At 43.2% G+C, this 16,411-nt stretch overlaps 1 pseudogene; it reads left to right on the top strand.

Moving 5' to 3' along the window:
* Nucleotides 1-1,577: 1,577 nt before the first annotated feature.
* LOC148826631 (BOLA class I histocompatibility antigen, alpha chain BL3-7-like) lies at nt 1,578-4,096 on the top strand (annotated as a pseudogene).
* The last annotated feature ends 12,315 nt before the right edge of the window (nt 4,097-16,411 follow it).

Raw genomic sequence — 16,411 nt, forward strand, 5'->3', positions numbered from 1 at the left:
TGGCCCCACTAACACCTCTTCCAGCAGCAACTTCAGCTTTCCCAGGAAGTCTCTCACCCAGTTACTGCCCAAACTCATACCTGCTGAGCTTTTGTGGGTTGCTAGTTGTGAGTTGCAGGGTGATATGGCTGCTGGCGTTTTATAACACTGTAAACACCAGGTTGTTTTGTAGAGCGATGAGCAGGGGGCATGGCTTCTCAATCAGTTAAAATGTTCTTGTGTCCTGGAAAAAAAAACATTAAGTCACCAATGACTGGTTAACATCCAGTGGTCCAGTTATCAAAATAGGTCGTAAAATCATGGAAGCGCCAATTTGCTTAATGACCACTTGATGGCGTGTGTAAAAACCGGTTAACAGCGCTAGTCTTTTTTTTCAATGTAACACCAGTCTAAAAATTGCTGCTGTACATAGGTGCTGTGTAGCTTGCGCCCTTGATTTTCTGTTTTAAAAATAAAAAAAAATCCCTTTTCCTCTTCATTCCGATAGTTACAATTCTGACAGGCACAGCAGTGTTGGGGTCTGAGAGTTGGAAGTGAAACTCATCAGTTGGGCTAGCAGCTCAGTTAAACAGTTCATATTAAAATGACCATTAACCGAGTTGAGCTGAAATCTACAGTGACTATATTCTGTTTCTCTATAGATTCTATATACGCCACTATCAGATACACTCTTGCACTGTGCTGGGAATCGGTTCAATTACAAAGAACAGCATAGTGTCCAGCTGGATTTTCAGACATGTTGCAGATCAGGTTGGAACGATCTCTCACTCATATTCCCTCTGGTTAATCTGGACTCTCCAGATGGGCCAGACCCAGAGTTAGTGGTCAGGGGGATGGTGGGCACTGTCCAGTTCATTCTCCTGTCCTTGTCCTGTTTCCAGACTCGCACTCCCTGTGGTATTTCTTCACTCTCACAATGGGACAGACCCAGATGTCGGAGTTTGTGGCTGTGGGAATGGTGGACGATATCCAGGTGGAATACTACAACAGCGAGATTGGGAAGATCATCTCTCGACGACACTGGCACCCAGGCTCTGAGGTCGAGGAAGCCACGAACAAGGTTCAAGCAGGCCATGATTTTTATCTCAGCATGAAAAAAAAGCTGCAGCTCCTGATGTCTCACCTGAACCACACGGGAGGTGAGTTGATGACACACACATTCCAAAAGTCTCCATTCCTCCTCCCTGCTGAAAGAGCGCTTGGCTCCACAGAGGTATCCTCAAGGCTCCTGTAACAAATTACTATATATGGATGTTAACAGTACTGTCTCACACTAGGCGGGAATGCATTCTATGTGGAGTTTTCATGTTCTCTCAGGGACTGCATAGGATTTTTCGGTCTAGTCCAGTTTCGTCCCCATCCTGGTAGCCTGGTTATATTATCACACTGACTTTCCCTCAGATGCCACAGGCTCACAAGCCACAGTTTGGAAAGGGATATTTGCAGAGGTGCCTGATCTGTGCATTGCAGGTCAACGGACCTACCAGGCAGTGGCTGGCTGTGAGTTGGGCGATGACGGTACGGCCTGAAACGAGAGCTGGGACACTTACGATGACCAGGATGTGGTGGTCTACAACATGAAGAGCCACAGCTGGACTCTGCTCATCCCACAAGTAGTCATTGATATGGCGCGGCTGCAGGCCACTAAGTTCTTGACAGAGAATTTCTACCAGCCACTGTGTGGCCAGATCCTGAAGAGCTACCTGCTGCAGGAGAGGAACAGGCTGATGAGGAGAGGTCAGCTCTTTAGTCTATGTGTATTTCCTCTACAAGTGGCCAGAAACATCCGAGCTGTTTCCACACTGTAGCACTCTCCCAATGTTGGTGTACTGTCCATTAATTCCCTAATGGAGTGATGATGTTGCTACATTTTTTTTCCGGTTTCTTTGCTGGAATGTGTTATTCTGGTGGGCACTGTGCTTTATTCCCAGAATGCTTGGAATTCTAATTGAATGGTTGGCAATGTTTACACATTTCTGTGCTTGGATGGGGAATAGTTAATATCATAATTATTGCTACTGTGGTTTGGGTCAGTGAGAAACAGACAGCAGAATGACCCAGATAGTGGGCACCCCTTTATTTGCATGGCTGTGGCCACACATAGAGGTCAGTGGTATCAGGACATTAGGGATGTGTAAAAGACCAGTAACAGCTGCCAGTGCGTTTGCTGTAATCAGTGTCCTGTATTTTTCTCTCTTTTCTTTACAACTCAGCATCAGGGCTTAAAGGCAATGTGAAATATAATTGGTAACTGATACAGGGAAGCCAAGGTAGGAGTCATATGATGACAAAACTTGTTACAGTTCATGCATTAAAATAATGCAAGTTTTTTTTTTCTGTACAGCAGAAAGGACAGTTAAAGAAACCTGCAAGCAAGACATTGTGGTAGTCACTGCCTGATGACATAAAAGATCGACTTTCTACGTAAAATACTGTTACTCTTTATTCCCACATGTTGCAGTGAAGCCCAAGGTCAGGGTCTTTCAGAAGAAATCTGGGGTCTCTGGCGGGACAGAAGTGGTCTGCCTGGCCACTGGCTTCTACCCCCGGGCCGTGGAGGTGACCGTGCTGAGAGACGGGCATCCCATCCCAGAGCAGGAGCTGAGAGGGGGGGAGGTGTTGCCCAACGGAGACGGGACCTACCAGCTGAGGAAGAGCCTGAGAGTCAGTGAGGAGGAGCAGAGCGAGAGACGCAACTATCCCTGCAGGGTCCAGCACAGCGGTCTGGACAACAAGCTGGAGGTGAACTGGGGTGAGTGAGAGAGAGATCTATCCCGGTCTGGTGATCAGTGCACTCCTGCACTGTCTGTCTGCTGGATGACTGGGACTCTGGCACAAACTCTCAAGACCTGCACTGCCAGGCCTGACCAGCAGGATGTCCTGAGAGACGCACTGGTGTGCGGACTGTGATCAAACCTTCAGCACAGAGCTATGTGAACAAGTAACACAGGAGAGTGAACTACTGGAGCTGAGAATCAGCCAGGAATCAATCTGTTTCGGTGTCGATGTGCAGTAAAAAATGCACGACACTTCTCACAGAAATAGAAGACGATGTGTGAGAGAGATTCTCCGCAGTTGGATCTCTGTCCCTAAAGACAGAACAGACATTCAGCTGTTGGGCTCAGCTCTGCAGGTTCTTGTTTGACATTGTGACAACCCGGGTGTATATACCAATTCAGCCTCATTCTAGAATGAGCACAGAAAACACTGGATACTAAATCACACACAACGAAACAGACACATACTGTATTCTCATCAAGAGCTCATTCGTCCCTCTACAGTGTTGACAGATCCAGAGCCCGACGTGAACACTGGGCTCATCGCTGGGGTGGTGATCGGGGTTCTGACTGTGGCTCTGCTGCTGCCCGTTTCTGCCTTTGTCCTCTGGAGGAAGAAACGACAAGGAGAGAGAGAGAGGTGAGAAGATCAATATGGACAGCAGACATAAGAGATAGGAGACAGGGTGAGACAGGAGAAAATGAAAAAAAAATTTTTTTTTGGAATTTCTGTTGGATCTGCAATTAAGTTGTTGCAATGTATCTGAGTTGCTTATTATTATACGCAGGTGGGGTTTCATCTGACAGTCCATTAGCTACAGCACAGCTCAGATTAGAGCAATTCACTGCTGTCTCACTAACACTGATCTGTGATTTGACATCCTAGGAGCCCGGAGTCCCAGCTGTATGAGCACTGAGGTCAGATACACTGCAGCCCAGGATGACTGTGATGAGTCCTGACAGTGGGAGGCCTCTCTGACTGTAGGAATGTTATGACATATAATGTAACTGATGTGCAATTGCCCGGCAACACAGCTGTCAGCTTGTTGCTGTAAGATAAACACAATAAGTTGTGGGAATGGGGAACAAGCTGCCCAGCCATGTGGTGCAAGACCATAGCCTGGCTTCTGTCAAGACACAACTGGAGGAGGTCCTCTAATCAGGATAGAAGGCTCTTCTCTACACAAAGGGTGGTGGAAGTGTGGAACAAGCTGCCCAGCTAGTTCTCTCTGGGCTTCTGTGTGACCTTCTGACCTCTCCTGTTGTGTCTTGCAGGAAAAGAACAGAGCGACACTTTTTCCAACAGCTCTGGTCCCTGAAGAAGCTGTACAGACCGGGCGAAAAACTCTACATTGTATGGGCAGAGATGTCACAAGGCCTACATTATTTTTTGAAGGATATTTTTTAAATATTAGATATTTTTCATAAGTAAAATGCATCTGACCGGACTGTATTTCCCTATGGAACAGGACATAGAGCACAGGCAGGACAGCGGCAGGAAACCCACTGGAGAATGAAGGTCTGCGTGTTGTACAAGGTGTACTGACACTGTTTGGTCACCGGGAGGCACTGCAGGGGATGCCAATTCAACACCACCGGCCCTGAGCCCCATGATCCATGTGTCGCTGGTTCGAGCCCGGGTCTTGTTATGAGCCCCTTAAAAGCAAAGGCTTTAGGGGGTAAAGAGCTATGAATCTGATCACCTAAATTCCTTATTACTGATAATAGGATAATTATCAGTAATAATTAGGCATTTTTACCCACCTGGTAAGGTCTATGACCAGTAGATGAGACTGCAGGAAAAATCCTGCAGGATTGTATCTGTGACACCGTGGTTAGCTAACCTCTTTTATACTCTTTTAAACTTAATACTCTTTTATATCTTAAGCTAATCTGTATTCTGCTATACATGGGTGTATTCTATAGATGGCTATATCCTATTGATGTACTGGATTGTATGCATGTACTGTATTTCAAAGTGCTTGAAAGAAGACCTCCTGTTACAGCCCAGGTACTATTGGAACTGAGGTGCTATAGGACTTGATTCTCATTGGGCCACCGCTCAACTCTACAGGTTTTTAAACCATGAAGCCTTGATTAAAGTATTATAGGAACAAGTAATAGGTTTATTCCATGCTGAAAAGAGAAGAAAGAAAACACATCGTTTGGGCCGTGGAGCCTTCTGACATGTGAAGAAGGCTCCACGGCCCAAACGATGTGTTTTCTTTCTTCTCTTTTCAGCATGGAATAGACCTATTACTTGTTCCTTTGCAGCCTACACATGCTGATGCTGACCCACCTGAACTACTGCAGTATTATAGGGTCTGTTTTCAACTTGTAACCTAATTAGAGTCTTAGTTTAAGCTAATTAGACTCTAAGTCTCAGTATTATATTTAAGAAAGTCAATAAAAGCTCTGATTCTCTGCATCACTGGCTTGGTGCGTTGTCATTATTGAAAAGACCAGAGTTCTGGGGAAGCCCAGGGTTCGACCCAATGAGCTGATCAATACAGCTGATCAGAAGAAAGTGTCAAGATGGGTCCTTTGTCTTCACAAAGACCAGTAGCTCTGTAACGCAGCCAAAACTAGCAGCCATTTCACTCTTGAACTTGAACTTGAACTTTATTGCCATATGTAACCGGTACTGGTACAATGGAATTCTTACTCACAGAAAGTCTCTCGATTGTAAAACAAGTGTAAAAAACAAGACAAAGTGCAAACAGTGCATTAAGACAATGTACAAACAAACAATAGACAATGTGCAAGTAAACATGCAGACAGTTTGAATGTAAACAATACAGACATGTAAACTATGACTGGAGACGTACAATAAATAAATTACAATGAGGTGATGGTCTGAGGGGGATGGCTAAATGTGTTCGCCAGTCTCACTGCTTGTGGATAGAAGCTATTGAAGAATCTAGTGATAAGTGTCCGTATGCTCTTATATCTCTTGCCTGAGGGCAGTGGGGTGAAGAGCTCATGCCCGGGGTGGTGACTGTCCTCTGTGATGGCCAGAATTCTACCACGGCAGCGGTCCTCATAGAGCTGTTTAATCTCGGTGAGACCGCAGCCGATGATCTTCTGGGCCATATTGACCATTCTCTGCAGTGCCTTTCTTTCTCGCGAAGAGGTGTTGCCATACCACACGGTGATTCCGTTGGTGAGGACGCTCTCGATAGTGCAGCGGTAGAAGTTCTGCAACTCACAACTGGCAACCCACTGAAGCTCAGCAGGTGTGAGTCTGGTCAGTGCCTAGATGGGAGACCTCTTGGGAAAAACTAAGGCTGCTGCTGGAAGAGGTGTTAGTGGGGCCAGCAGAGGATGCTCACCCTGCGGCCCATGTGGGTCCTAATGCCCCAGTAAAGTGATGGGGACAATATACTGTAAACAGGCACTGTCCTTCAGATGAGATGTAAAACCGAGGTCCTGACTCTCTGTGGTCATTAAAGATTCCAGGGTGTTTCTTGAAAGGAGCAGGGGTGTAACACTGGCATCCTGGCCAAATTTCCCATTGGCGCTTACCAATCATGGCCTCCTATTAATCACCATCTATGACCTGGCTTCATCACTCTGCTCTCCTCCCCACTGATAGCTGGTGTGGGGGGAGCATTCTGATGCAGTATGGCTGCCTGTCGCATCATTCAGGTGGGGCTGTACACTGGTGGTGGTGGGATTCCCCATTACCTGTGAGCGCTTTAAGTGGAGTGTCCAGAAAAGCAATTCTTATTATTATTACTGAACTTGAAGATACTAATATGTACTTATGTGCCTGCAGGCCTTGTGGGTTTAATGAGAAATTGGTCCCGCTGAATAAAAAGAGGCTGTTTTGAGAAACAGGATGCAGAGCTGTTGCTAAACAAGGTGAGGATGCAGCTGTTGAGCTGTTGAGCCAGTTACATCAGAAACACGCATTGCTGGGCAGGGAGCCTGCTCTCGGCTCCACAGCGACCCCCAGTGGACAGAGAGGTAAGGTGAAACCCCGGTCCGGCTTGAAGAGGATGACGGGACGCTCAGGAAGACACCTTGCGTGACGGAGAGTTTTTCCTCAGGTTTTAACAGAACGTCAAATAATACAAAGGAGAAAAGTGATCCAAAAAGGCAAGTGAAAATAAAAACACACAAAACACTATTCTGCCAGAGGTAATGAAAAATCTGAATACAATAACTTAAGACTTTTACATATATCAGATGTGTTATTTTTACCATTTATAAAGGAGTTCAAGTAATATTTTGCATTTCTGTCTTACACGCCTTAAAGCATGGAGAAGTTTTAGACCATTTTGTATTGCGAATGTGATATTTACCTGTTATTAATAACACATTAATTGGAAAAAAACATTTTCTTTTCCATATTACAGCTCACAAACTAACATATAAGAACTATGTTGTTATAAGAACTAATAACTATAACAACTAATAACATATCAATATCCTTACATCTGGCATTCACATTTAAATGCTTAAAGATAAAGCTTTACTAAATCTATCTAAACAACTTTGTATATATATAAACAGCTCAAAATAAATGTCAGAGTTCTTTTCCTTGCCTTACATAAATCATCTTATTCATAAAACCTGGGAAGAGTTTTAAATGTGATTTATTTTACCTTGTTTGTAAGGCAGTATAAGTCAGAAGTTGTCCAAACTAATTCCCAGATGATGTTTTAAACAGTGTTCCCAGAAGATACACAGGGAGGATTGAAGGAGTGTTGACATGGATTCTTTATGTGGTTATTGTTGTCGTTTTGTCTTCTTTTCCATACCTTCCAAAAATAGATTAATTGTAAAATCTGGAATACTGACAGTTAAAAATTTACTTTGAAGAAACTCCCAGCTTTCTCGGGGATCAAAGACTGGAACCTGACCAAAAATTCAGTGGGTTGAAATTGGGAATCACTTTGCATAGATAATTATTGTTTTGAATATATTGTAATGGAAAGTTACTGAAGAAAAGTTTTATCCTAAAAATGTCATGCACGGGCAGAGCTGTGTTGTAAAAGCAGTTGGATTCTATGAACAAAGTGAGATTGTACCTCAGCAAGTCAAGGGCACAGGATGTTCTAAGAATATGTTTATCTCTGCCCCAGCAAAATAGGCAGGTAAAAAACTGCACGTACAGTAGCTGTCTTCTCTGTCCTTCAAGGCTGCCTGTCTTTGTATTACAAACCAACTATAATGAAGTAAGAAAGTTGAGGTGTTGCATCAGCTAAGTGTATAAAATAAGGGACCTTTCTCTATTTTACTTTGAAATCAGCTCCCACTTGCTGCACAGACTAGTGGTTGCTGTCTTTCCCTATTGCGCAATATGAATAAATGCCTTACTGAGTGAATGAGAACACCTCTCCTGGCTCTTCTTTGATAAAGATTCCACTACAATATAGTTTCTAATTTCAGTTGATTTTGAAAGTTATATTTTAGTTACAAAATTCTAAAATGTTCAAATTCAGTTCTCGTCCTCCTTTACTACAGAGAATCAAGAAGGTCTTTGCGCTGATACTCTGCTTTGGCGATCTGGTCAATGCGGTTAGCACAACGTTTTGTTTTTCAATGTCTTTCGATTACGGTTTGACTTTCAGCTTTCGTCTCTGTGTGCGCAACGAAGCCTCGGCGTGTTCGCGTGAGTCTTGGTGAAAGAAACGCGCATTGTGAAATTCACACATCACAGCTCTTTTGGAGATCGGAAGTTCTCAGTATAAGAGCAGCCAGAACTCGCTTGGAATATTTTCCCTGTATCATTGGCCGGGGGTATTTTTTTAAACAGACCTGTGGGCCCCATTGGTCCATAAAAATGTTGAATAGTTTGTGAACCAATGATTGGTTAGATGCAATGGTTTCGCAGTTCAAATTTATTTTAGCGGATGCATTGGGTGATCTCGGGTGCAAGTTTATGGTAGCCGGCCTCAAAATGTGCGGTACAAAATATGATAGCGGGGCACAAGTACAAAAAGCACAGCGGTAAAAAGAGCAGTGTGAGCAGGATCGACATAAAAATATCCCCAGATTGACTGGTTATTTCAAGTTTGCTGAGCCCGACCCCCATCCTGGGTTTGCGGCTAACATTGCAGCCAGTGCTACAACAACCGCGCTTGAAATGTTAGCTGCAGCGTGCTCTGGCCGAGGCGCAGTCTACATCCACGCCGCTCATGAGGACGAGCAGCTCCCGCAACGGAGTCACAGGAACACGAGTCAGAGGCAGAGCCGTCCGAAACGCCACCATCTCCACAAGACCCACGAGCCGTGTCCGGGCCGCCGCCATGGCTGTTGCACCTGCTGCCGTGGAGCTAACAGAGGCCGAAACACCCGCTCCCGCTTCCTAAAGCCCAGACCCAGCGGCTTTGCAGCATCAGAAAGACAACATAAGAGGTATTTCTCTAAAACCCTCTTCAAAAGAAAACTCGGAAATGACGAGTAAATTATTTGGGGACAGTGATAATCAGTCCTGACTAACCGTAGGCTATAGTGACTGAAAAAGAGCAGTTGCACGCTTGGCTGAACACAAAGTGTTGGAGAGCCGTAGAAAGGCTATGGTTGTATACGTTATGCGCTGGGCTGATAATGGTCTAATAGATTCAGAACTAAAGACAGTTTGACAACGAATATGAGCATTGGACTAAAATCTTGAAAAGGGTGGTTACAGTGGTGAAGTTTTTAGCAGAGCAAGGGCTGCCTTTACAAATAATTGCTACAATACAGTGTATACAATACATTGGTAATCGTTAAATAATTCCTAGAATCCATTTTGTGAGATAATGCAAAACGATTTCAAATTTACAAAAAATATATCTAACATGTTAAATGTAATGATTGAGGGGTATTTCCTAGTGCACTAATAAAAAATAAATAATGCTCAGATGTAAGCTATTTTACATTTATTTTAGAGGAGTTAGAACTCATTTTCTGTAACCAAATGTTTTTCACTTTAACAATGATTAGTAGCTTATGTTGATCGAGGAAAGCCTGGAATCACAGTGCGAAAGATGACATAACTTGATCTCTTTGTAGCCAGAGCACAGGGCAGACCTGGCAGATCTGGCCATGTACAGAACATTTCTTCACTCATAGATACAAAACAATTTGGGTGCCATATCAGCCAACTACTCACGTAATTCGTTCAGTAAAATTAACTGATTATTTTCCATCTTATAGGTTTTTACACAGTCAGTGAACAGAACTTTTGCTAGTCCTATATATATATAATATTTTTAAGTGATGACTCGAAACACCCCAACATGTTCCTTATCAAATTACTGAAATAAAAACATCAAACACTTCCATTAGAAGTCATTTTCAGTGATGCATAATAACACAGGTACTTATGAATGAGAATGGAATATGAAATGGAATTGTTGGATATCTTAGAACAAAACACCATTACAGGTTAGGGTGTGTGTTTAAACCATGTAGTCTTCATTCATATAGGAAGAAACAGTTTTCAGGTTAATATTTGTCTTTTAAGAGCAACTAATATGAATTATAGGAATTAATATCAAGTCTTGCTATTTCACAATGTTTCAAAGGTGAATCACCTAAATAGATTTACTATATATATACAGTATAGGCTACTATAATATATACAGAATTTTAACTGAACAAAATGTTACAATCTTTTTGCATTCAGCTATAAATGTATTTCCCTTTTAAACCTACAAAACTGTGTGCATTATTCTCAAATTAATAGTCTGAAGATGTTACATAACAGTGCCCACCTATGACCAGACAAAACTACAGCAAGTGATTGTAAGAAACATGCCAGACACCGGAAGCAGTTTTTTAATAATCAATTTCCAATAAAAACATAACCCTAACCCTAACCCTTAAAAACATAAAAATGACCTCTCCACGGAAATGATCTTTGCAGTAAAAAAAGTGATACCCTATTATGTTACTAAAGGAAAATCACTTTACAATAAATAAGCATAACCTGTCTGTTCCCCCGGTTTAAAAGAGTGGTGCAAACATGATCGTCCAACTGTGTATACCTGCAAGACATTGTACTTTGTGAAATGTTAAGCTGTGAACCTGAAATCAGTGAACACCTGTTCCTTCAGAAACCAAAGCACTTTTCCAAAACACACAGCCGAGTGAGTCTTCATTTATTAATTGCACCTTATACTGTCGAAATTACCAGTCTTCTTTCGGAGATTTGAGAGCCAGTGTCCTACAGATTTCCGTGGTCATGATTGTGTTTAAAACTGAGCTCAGACTTGTGACTCTGAAAGGATGTCCCTGGAGTCGAGAGCAGTACTGTTGGACACGCACACCCACCCAGCGTGGGCTGAAGATGGTCTTTATTCTTCTGTCGTCACCACAGGCTAGTATGGCCCAAATCACAAGGTGGACGCCTTTATGCACTTCTTACCCTACTTAACTCTGAAAAGGGATGCTTCTTTTTCCGCAATGATTTAAAAGGCACTACAGAGCCTTGCTCTGCAGAAGCGCCGCCCTGCTGCTTCGACAGCTGACCTCCGTGAGATCCGTGCTCTGTTCATCTCAGCTCAGTACAAGTTGGAGTTGGACTGCTTCTCCAGAAAGCACCACTTGTGCATTGTCAGCGCTCCCGGCAGTGACAGCGGTCATGACAGCACACATGGACTTACAATTCACCAGCACAGAGGGCGAGAAACACGTGTCCCGAACAAAGAAAAGAGTCTGAAGTGAAAAGGGAAAGCCTGGGGCACCTCCTGCTGATAGCTCCAGAAAGAACTGACAGCAGCAGAGCGTTTATGCTCCAAGCACTAACAAGGCAGGAGCTTGCTTAGCTGAAACAACTGCTTCGCTACTGCCATGCACAAGCCCCATGTAAGTGATGTGAATGAATAGCGCTTTACAATGCGCACTGCATTTCAATCAGAGAACAGGAGATACTTGTTTACGCCGAGAGTGGTCAAAGTATGGAACAGTTTGCCAGGCCCGTTGCTGGAGTAGATATCCTGGCCTCGTGATGAGATCCTGGGCTCACTAAGAAGCTCCCGGTGGTTTGCAATCTTTATGTTATTTTGAGCTGCTTTGGAGTTGACGAAAAGCTCGTCTTTGTCTCTCTGCACAGCCAAATTGCAAATTATCAGCAATTTGGTACGAGATGCCATGAAGGCACCAGAAATACATTGGAAACAAATGGCCTCTCTCTAGGGACCTTTAAGCAGTAGAGATACATGCAAAAAGAGGTGGCTTTTTTCCTCCCGGTTTTGAACCAGGGAAGCTTTCGCGTGTTAGGCGAATGTGATAACCAGTACACTATGGAAAGCTGCGGGCACTGCTTTTGCTGCTGGCTCTTGTTGTGAATGCAAGGAGCTGTGTTGTTTTAATCTCACACCATGCATCATTAACCAAAAGTGCCAGTGCATTTTTCATTATGTCACTTGAGCAGTGTGGGGGCTCCAGAGGGACTTAGAGACACGAAGGGTCTAGTTTGCGTATCGGGCAGAGAAAAGGACGCATTACTTTAGGCAGGGGACACTGGAGAGAGGAACAAAGGGCACAATGAGCTGAAGTGCAGAAACCCAGGATTGAACGAGGGCCCCTTAGATCTTCAGTCTAACGCTTTCCCAACTGAGGTGTTTCAGCTGCGCATGCAGGAGCTCTCCCACCGCCAGCTCTGGCCTTCGAGTGTTTCAGCATGAGCACACCCACCAAGAGGAGCGGTAGAGTGGTACAGGAATGCATGCGACGTCCAGGAAAGGATTAGCAACAGCACCCCACTGGGTGTCCAGGCATGAAAAAATGGCCACAATTTAGGTTCTGACATGTGGAGGTGTGAGGGGTTGCTGAGCCAGTTTGGACCAGACGTTGGGTGGAGGAGGGAGCAGGGAAGCAAACACCTGAAGTTCTGCACAATCACAGCTCTCTAACACCCCTAACATCTGCTCAATAATCTACTGAACATACCTGCCCCTCACAGAGTCAGTGGAAAAGCCCCCAAGTGGGAGTAATGGAAGGCACAAGAGCACAGCTCTCTAACGCCCCTAATCCCTAGTGGCTGACGGGAGGCACAAGAGATAGGGGTCTTCTCTTCCTCTCACGAGCTGCGGGACACAGTGGACACACGGAAGGCTCTGCAGCGCCATTTTTGTAAAAATGCAGTTGTGTCGTATGACATAGTCCAGCTCCTTGCACCTCTGGGGCAGAAACGTCAGCCTCAGACGTGCCCACAGCCATGCCGGCTCGAAGTGGGGGGAGATTTTTCCCCAAACCACCTCAGAGACTGGCGCCCTGAACTGTTCTGCCATAATCAGCCTGTGGAACACGCTGGTTGGGGCACCCCATTAGGTCCCCAGACTTAACCATCAACCACCGGCCACAGCTTCTCCAGCCAGCTGTCCGGGAGGCTGAGCTTGAGCTGCTCAAATTCCTGGCAGATCTTACTGCCAGACAGCTCATCGTCAACCTCCCGCACAGTGTCGACAATAGCCTGAGCAGGCAGAAAGCCGTCCTTTATTTTGTAAAAAAAGATCCATGTACTTAGACAATCCAACATCATAACAAAGTCTATTCCATCGATACCCAATCAGGGTGGTTGAGGAAAAGAGGCTGCTACAGCAGCTGGGCCCTCGTCTTCAGCATGTAGGAGACAAGCTGCAAGACGAACTCCCCCATGGCAGCAAGACTTCCCTGTGAAAAGGGGGCAGATGTTTCACCAGCCCTGGACTCATCAGGAGAGCCTTCCACCCCACGCCCCCACAGGTCTTGAGGTGACGCCCCATACAGATCTTCCAGACGCTATGATTATCCGTGTCAAGGAACCTCTTCAGCTTCAGGCTGACATCAGACAGCCCCAGCCCACCCCTGGAGACTTCTCCAATAACGGTGTTGTAGGCAACCCACGGAGGTTCCCCCCTGACACAAAGCATTTGCATTTGAGGACTTTGCATTTGTGAAGGAGAAAAGAGCAGACCGAAGTCTTCTATGTGATGTTGTACGACAGACTCAGACTTGTAACTTCTTCACTGGACCATGTGAGTCAAAACTGCTTAATATTGTATATGTTAATAGTCTGGATATGCATGCAAGGGAGAAATTCCTCTCTGTAAAAGAGTTGCACAGAAAAGTAGTGTGTCTCCCATATTGTGCTGGTTATGTCCTTTTCCCTCTTCTACATGGAATAGAACATAATCCTGTTCCATGAAGTAGTTGCAACTTTGCTTCTGTCTGCTCTTTTCTCATGGTTAAGTTTAAATTTTAAAGTTTGTGAGGAATTGCTTGTAGTGAATACCATCTAACACCAAATGTATACATAAAGCAGAATGTTTATTTTTGAATTATGTGTTTCATTGAGTATAATCATTATAAGCGAACACAAGTGTAGTAATCAGCACCACAATCTGAATTAAGACTCAAAATTAAAATGTGTATGTCTGTTTCAGGTGATGTGGACACGCACTGTTTGGATAGAGCAGGAGGGGGAGGTTGAGGTCCTGCCCTCAAACTGGGTGGAAGCCCAAAGAGAGTATGTGTGGTGGCTGAATGATCCAAAGCAGGCCACAAAACTATACAAAGAGAAGGCCAACCCTAATAAAGATACAGATGCAGCCATTCAAAGTGCACGGTACAGACACGTACCGGAGGTAATTAGCTATGGCGTCGGGCATCGTGACACAAGATGATGCAGGGTACCGCAGTATGTGATTGGTTGACCGACAGGGGCACTCGTGGTCTGTTGGTCTGTCATAGAATGATTTACAGTAAACGTCTTTACTGTGCCTGTTGTAGTATTGAATATTCATATGGAATTTTACCACTGAAGGGAAATCTTAGTAGCTGAGCATAAAAAGAATAGGAGCATACTGCAACACGTGTGAAGGCCATAAACGATATTAATTTTGGAACATAAACATACAGTATATGGCTGGTCTCAGTACTTTAAAGAAAACATAAACGAAACATGGTTTCATTATGAACAGTATCGGTCTTGAGATATTTTTAACTTGATTTACAGTATTTGAGAGGTATGTCTTGACACTGATACTACATAAATACTGCTCACGTATATGTTTCTAGGTTTATATTATGCATTTCATACGGTCAAATTACTTTTGAGCAACTGATAAGAAGTGCGAAACGGTATGCCCAGAGCGTTTTAGTTTTCGTTTTGTTTTAATGCAGTGCAGTGGATTGATTAGAGATATCAAGTACATACAAGTCATTTTTTAAATGTTGTAGTTCGTCTTGTAAAAATGTTACGAGTACATGATCTGTCAACAATTACACAGGTTCTGTTTCCATATTGCGGATTTTGGTTACGTAATATTATTTTCTAATTTCACGTTGTGAATATATGATTTGGGCAAACAGAGCCGCAAAGAAGTACATTATGGGTTGTTGTTTTTTTTTTGCAGTTTTATCTAGAACAAGCGATGCTTAAACCTTTGTCTGATTCTTGTGAAACTATCCACACGACAGTTACCTAGGAGTTGACTTCAGTGATGTCACTGATGGGATGTTTCTAAAAATCCATCCACTGTAAAACATCTTCTCCACTTGTCCTGCATATGTATTCCCTAATGAAGCTGTGTGTTCTGAGCCTAGTTCTCTACATTTCTGTATGAACCAGCTTAGAGGGCTAAAGACAGCTTGTGTTTAAATTGAGTATAAGGTAATTTATGCTTCTAAAGTCATGGTCAGCATTTATTATTGTACTGTGCTGTAAACTTCTTCTGTGCCTAATTACATTATTTTATAGCTTTATCAAATCTGTACATTGTCTGTCGATAATGTTTCTGTAGTGCTTTTTCAGCCCTCAGCATGTGACTGCGCTGTGGGTTAGGTTCCTGACTTCTATTTCACATGGTCTGTGATCGAATCCCGTGGAACTATGACTATTTTTTAACAAACATTTCTTTGAAAAAATGAAACGTTTCCCTTGGTCAGAGATTAAATAAAACCTCACTCGCACCAAACAAATTTATATTTCGAAATATCACAACATGATCGAATTTAAGTCTTTTTAATAACAATGAATAGTCACCTATGCATTACAAAATAAACATTTATATTGATCTGAATCGCGTTTTGATTTAAATCGTAAACGTGTGTTTAAATATATGTGTTTAAAGGTGATATACTGTATAAAAGCACTGATTCTTATGGAATGTGTTCTGCCGGGGATTCAAAAAAAATTTTTTTTTTTAATCACGTATCTAAAGAAAATTGCAGTATAACTTTGTTCATGCACATCATTATACAGTATCTCATTTTGTATTTCTATTAAAAAAAATCGTTTGCCCAGCCACTATTGTTGTTATTGTTTTTATCCTGTAAAGCGCTTTGAGGAGCACAGCTTTCTCACCACTTAGATTACTTTTTGACACCATCCTTACACAAAGCAGAAACTGATTGTATTTTCCGATGACATACAAGTGCAAAGATTACAGATTTTAATCGTCTTTTTTCTGAACCAGGGAAAATCTGATCATGTTTCTCTATAACAATAATAAAAAAACTTTATTTTACATATCACCTTTAAAAGTGGCATCTCAAAACAATACAGTAGATGTAAACCACAGATTACAAAGTAAATACCCAGACAAATGCAAACGCGTTTTTAATAAAATGCTTTCATTCATTCAACAGAGAGAGAGCGTAAAACCTGGGTCTCTGGATAAACGTCTCGCCTGTCCAGTTCTTTGTTTTCCTAA

The sequence above is a fragment of the Atractosteus spatula genome, chromosome 10 (genome assembly GCF_055471065.1).
Source record: "Atractosteus spatula isolate fAtrSpa1 chromosome 10, fAtrSpa1.hap1, whole genome shotgun sequence".
In the NCBI taxonomy this organism is placed as follows: Eukaryota; Metazoa; Chordata; class Actinopteri; order Semionotiformes; family Lepisosteidae; genus Atractosteus; species Atractosteus spatula.